The following is a 6,000-nucleotide window of genomic DNA, read 5'->3' as shown; positions in this document are numbered from 1 at the left end:
TCTGGATGATGATCTGAGACTTGGTTCACCTAGACACGATGCTTCTTTGTAGCCTGCCCAGTGTCTCCCTGGCCCAGCTGCCTGGGTCAACTGTGTTAGGAGAGGCATTGCCCAGTCTCTGCCTCATCACTCACAGTCCTAGGCCGAGATGGAGAACAATCCTGATTTTGTAATTTGTTCCCTTTGGGGAGAGCAAACTGCTGACCCCTAACTATGGTGTGGCATCAACAAAGGTACCTGCATTAACAGGTCCCTAGAGCACGAGTGATGTGCACGCCTGACCACCATGTGAGGTTGACACTAAGAGGGCCCTTCTCTGGTTTTTCTGTCACCATATAAGTCTATTCCTCTGTTGTGTGAGCCTAGGGAACAGAATTCATCAGGTAGTGCTGGGAAATACGGAGATAAATTAATCCCAGAATATCCCTGACTCAACCTAACAAAGACATCTTTGTTGCTTCCAGAAAATGTCATGTGGATCTTGTGGCCTTTTTCTCCATGAAGTGATGTCATCTGGAAAGTGTGGTTTTGAAGCTTGCTGGGTTAGAAGAGAGTTGGAGGGTGGAGCTTCATGCTTCCTCAGCCCAGAAACAAACAGTACCTGTCAACCTTGCTTGAATGCAATCACTGTGAACCATGTTTTCTAAAGACTGTGAAGACTGAAATCCCTTCCACCTGAGGTAAAATGGAATTTGATTGAAAAGAAATTAAAATCTGACAATTCCTGTGCACACACTTCTGGGGTGACTTCAGAGCCTTGCCGAATTTTGCAGACCAAGTCACTTTAAGCTGAAGCAACTTGAGCCTGCCTAGTGCATGGGTCAACACTGACTCTTCTCTACATTGCTGTCACTTTTGTTTGTCTTCTCTAAACACTCAGAAGGCAGAACAACCACCCCACAGAGGTTGGATTCCAGGTGCTGGCTGCTCTCTGGGAGGTATAAACACCATATCCAAGAACTCTAGGCTGCTCTCTGCTCTGCTTCATCACAATTGATTTCAGTGCACCGGGTTGTTCACCGACATCCATGAACCTCAGTCACAGGGTTATGACATAATAAATTAACATTTTTGCAAAAACCTGGGTGTGTGTGTGCATGTGTGTGTGTGTGTGTGTTTAAGGGCACATGTGTGTCTCTAAGGGGCTCAGTATGGTCCCAATAATCTTGATTGATTAAATATATGTTTATTTTAATTGACACATCATAATTGCATATGTTACCAGCCAAATACACAATGTGAGAATGATCAGATGGGGTCATTTCATATACTATTACCTCAAACATCATTTCTTTTTGTCAGGAACATTAAAAATCCTTTCTAATGCCTATTTTGAAATATTTAGTTAATTCTAGTTAACCATAGTTATCCTACTGCACATAAACTATTAAAATACATAAATTTCTGCCCAACAGACATTATTTTTTCCATTATTATCAGAATTGCTTTTATTTCTCCAATTTCCTTGGGATGATTGAGCAAATGGGGAAGAGCTGAGGGAGGAAAGGAAACAGGCAGGGAGGCCTCCCTCTGTTGGAACTCAGGGAAGATGAGTGCCCAGTTCCACCCCATAAACTCCACCTTGTCTCCAGATATCATTTCCAGTGTTCCCAAATGTCATTTGTTTGAAACACACCTTTCCCTCCCGGCCCCTCGATGTATTTATTTTCAGGGACAGAGTTTTGGTGTCCAATAATAAAGCTGGCTGTGTTTGAGAGTCAGGACTGCACCAACCCGAGGGATTGGGCTTGGCTGCTCCACTCAAACCTCCAGGGACCCAGGCTAACTAGGCCAGGCTGCTCAGGATGAAGGGCTCCCTGGAGTTAGGCGACAAGAGCGCCACCTTAGGCCTTCCTGGAGGCTGTCACTGCATGAGGAGTCGGTTGGCAAGCTTTGAGTCCAGGTTTCAGTGGCCTCTGACCTACACCTGTGTGTGTGCCCAGGTGTAGCCACGCGATTTGCAGACAACAGCAGACCTTGCTCTCCGTGGGCTCCCGGCTCCGGCCCAGGATGCGCGGCGCTCGGCATCACAGTGCAGCCACTGGATTCACGTTCCCCAAACACCCAACTTCCTGAAGACAGGCCGCTTTCCCATGTAAGGTTGTTCTTTCTCTCTGGTTTTTGTGTCTGAATGGATCAAAAGCACAAAGCATGAGGATTTTGTTTTCCTGAGCAAGGACTGTTGCCAGTTTGCTCCCTTTTTTTTCTTTGTGTGTTCAGTTTTTCTGGACAGTACAGGAAATCTGTGAAGGCCTACAGAGTCAAATCAGATATGCATGTCAGACCCCAGGCTCCAGCTGTTTTAGAAGCCACGGTATGGTAAATGTTGCTGGCTTGGGTTAAAAGAATATTAATAACGTAATACTCATACCTTATATCTAAACAGCTTTTTAAAAGTTTTTAAGGTCAGATTGCCACAGGTTTGGGAAGAGGCTGGCAAATCAGATCTCAAACACATCAGTGCTTCATATTTGAAAAGACTCTGCCTCAAATGAGAAAACATGCTAGTCCTACAGGTAGAAGAAAGAGATGATTAATTTTTTAACATTAAAATCATGCAATTACTGGCAATCAAAGAGAAAGCCAAGAAAGAACCAAATTATCATCTTCTTAGCCAGTGGTATCCGCCCATGCATTTTACATGAGATTTTGGAGAGAGGGGGAGTTGGTTCTCTTTTCTGACCTGCAGAGAACTTATCTTACAACACAGAATCTGTCTATTTAGGCTTGTGTGTACAGAATGTGTTTGTTGGGTTTTGGGTTTTTGTTTTGTTTTCATTTTCTGTGGTGCCATTTTTCAGGTCACTTTGTTTCAGTAACAAAAGTAATTATTTTTGAATAATTTGTCCTCTCCTTTTCCTGTATTTGTACATAGTGATTCAGTACTAGAGAAAAGTGCATTGTTCCTGCCATATTTCCAGTCTGTGTTGATGCTCATTTGAAAAACTGAAGTTTTCAAATTAAAAAAAAAGACATGCCCCTTTCAATAAATCTCAAAATCTCACTTTATCACTTAAGCAGATTTCATGCTCTTTTGGCTTGGGAGGATTACCATAACTTTTACCTGGTGTTATGGCACAATTTGCTTTGGGGAGGCAGGAAAACAAAGATCACACAATGATTTAAACATAATTGACAATAGCGTGGGACTGACAAGAGCTTGTCCACATCAGCTGAGCTCTATGATGCAATAGGAATTTAAAATTTTTGTTTTTGAAACTTCTTTTGACTTTATGTTTTTGACTGGACTCAGTCAAGTAAGGCAGGATTACTGCATGTGCATACTGTACAGGTGCATGCTTAGGTGTATATACTCTGTGCACATGTGCATTTACATATGTATACGTGCATATGTACAAGAATGTGTGTGCCCATGTACACACCTCACTCAATTTATGACAGAGTTATGTCCTGATAAACCCATCATAAGTTGAAAATATAATAAGTGAAAAATGCACTTACTATACCTGACCTACAAAATATCCTACTGTGCTCAGAACACTTACATTAGCCTACAGTTGGGAAAAATCCATTTTGCAATTAAGTATTGAAACTCTCTTGTAATTATTGAAAACTGTACTGAAAGTGGAAGGTTATATGGGTTTACTTTCACACCATCATAAAGTCGAAAAACCGCAAGTCAAATCATTAAGTCTGGAGCCATCTGTACACACACACACACACACACACACACACACACACACACACTCTTTACAGAAGTGGCAGTTTGACATACTGATTTTGTTTCCTCTGGATTTCAAGGTCTGACAGAGCATGTTTCCAATCGTGTGCGGAGCTGTGTGGAGCTCCCCGACATGTCGCTCTGGGACAGGAGTGTCTGATTGAGGAAGCATGTTGGCCTTTCATGATCAGCGCCTTCTGACCCCTGAGGCACCACATTCCACCAGTGAAACATAAGCCCCATGAAGCTGGCCATGTCACCAGAACAATATCCACATCTCTGCTACAGGAAGGCAGTGATGCGAGGCACAACAGCACCAGGAATGCCTTTGAGATCTGGAAAGCGTTACCAAGCTATGCCGATGCTGCCCTTACAACTAACACATCAGAAGGAAAGCCATACAAGGAAATCCTGCATGTTTTCTCTTTGGAGCTCAAGACCAGCGAGGGCAGGATTAGAGAGATCACACATAACTCTAGGATGCAGCAGTCCAGGAGGTATCGGAACTCTGAGCAGTGCTGGGGTGAGGGGTTAGGTAACTCCCACAGCACTCTTCCAATTCCAGGTTTCTGGATACAAACTATTTTCTGTGAGTTACCTTGACGCATTTGATCTTTGCAATTGCAGGGGCCAGGCCCCATCATTTGCGCGATTTGGCCTGGAAATAGAGACCTCAGCACTTCGTGGGTCAGCTCCGTGGGAGCACTGCTCTGCATACCTCATTTCTTACTGCCCTTCATAAATTGCTGCTGTCAGCTCGGGTTTTGTTTGGGGGAGCTAATACAGGCAGTGGCCAGGAAGAAGCAGAGTGAGCCAAATTGTCCATCCAAATCTATTTAGCATCTAATACTGAGAAATGCAGGAACAGGGGGAAGGAAGATGAGATGCTCTGGTGGAGACCTGTTAAACACCATGAGCCCTTGGCAGAGCAGCAGTGAATAAATCACCAGTGGTCTGCACCTCACAAGGAGAACCTTTGGTCCTTAGAAACCTTGGTGGGGGTGAGACACAGGGTAGAGAAGCCAGTCAGTTCCCAGAGAATGTGGTAAAAGAGCAGTCATCCCCAGTGTCCTTACACAAACCTCCTTCCTCTGCACCACTCAAGTCAGCAACCCACAAATCTTCCATCTGTAGACCTCCCCCCAGTGCAGTAAGAGTGGATAACACAGGATGTCTTTACTAGCTTCCACCAACCCAAGATGATGAATCTGGCCCCCGGCTGCTGGCCACGTTGCCTCTGGGACCAACAGTTCTGGGAAGCATTCTCCCACTGAGTCCAGAAACATGTCAACTGTGCGAGTCGGTTAAATGATTCTCACTTCTGAGGCAGAGAGAATCATACAGCCTCACACTTATCACAGAAGTAATCACAGTAAAAATACTGGCTAACATTTGTTGAATTCTATACCTTCATCCCTGTGGAACTTAATATGTTTCTCCATTAATAAAAACCCTGTGATTTTCTAGAACTTGTCTTTGATTGTAAACAGATTGGAAGGTCAGTGTGTAGCTCAGAGCTGACCCTGCAGTATAGTTGTCCACTGAAGAAGCAAACACTGACAACAGGGATGCACATTTCTAATTCTAAATTTTCTAGTAGCCATACGAAAAACCTAAACATAACAGTGAAATAATGTATTATATTTGATTTAACCCAATATCTAAAATATTGTAATTTCAACATGTAATTAACATATAATTAATTGATAGTTGACCTCCTTTTTTCTGTATGGCACATCTCAATTTGGGCCAGTCCCATTTCAAGAGCAGCATCTCCATTGTTGCTGTGGGCTCATTAGGTCAAGCTTCCCTGAGCTCCATATCCATAGCAAACTCCTGGCTTTTGAGAATTAACCAGGAGCAGAATGAAAACTAGTGCTAGTAAGAAAATATTTGTTATTTCTGTTAATCACAACAATAACAGTAACCAGAAGATCAGTAGCTTTCAGAAAGTGTTACTGTAAATACTCAGCTAAGAGCTTTACATGATGGATATCAGTGAATTCTATCATGGCATGGGAAACATCCACTCTCATATCCTTCAGAGCTGAACAACTGAGACTTGGAATCATTTTTTAACTTACTCAAGGTTATACAGGTAGGACCTGGTAAGACCAGCTCTGAATCTAAGCTGGCTGATTTCAATACCCAATAGAAAGGGGCAAAGAAGGAAGACATGGGGGTGACTCTGTAGGTCTTTGTGGTATTATATTGAATATAGGGAAGCAGAATGCCAAGGAGAAAGAGTATGGCTTAAGATGCGCTAATAAAATGAGTACCTCTTAGCTTGGAAATAAGACAGCTAGGAAGAAAAATCT

At 43.0% G+C, this 6,000-nt stretch overlaps 1 long non-coding RNA gene across 2 annotated transcripts in view; it reads right to left on the bottom strand.

Annotated features, from left to right (window-relative positions):
- Positions 1–990: 990 nt before the first annotated feature.
- Positions 991–6,000, bottom strand: part of LOC141424839 (uncharacterized) — a 136,778-nt gene continuing 131,768 nt past the window's right edge. For both annotated transcript variants that reach the window (XR_012449797.1, XR_012449802.1), the window contains one exon: positions 991–2,127. This is a non-coding gene — a long non-coding RNA (uncharacterized lncRNA). The remainder of the gene's footprint in view (positions 2,128–6,000) is intronic.

Source organism: Castor canadensis, chromosome 7 (genome assembly GCF_047511655.1).
Source record: "Castor canadensis chromosome 7, mCasCan1.hap1v2, whole genome shotgun sequence".
Lineage (NCBI taxonomy): Eukaryota > Metazoa > Chordata > Mammalia > Rodentia > Castoridae > Castor > Castor canadensis.
This window is presented reverse-complemented; position numbering and strand designations above follow the sequence as displayed.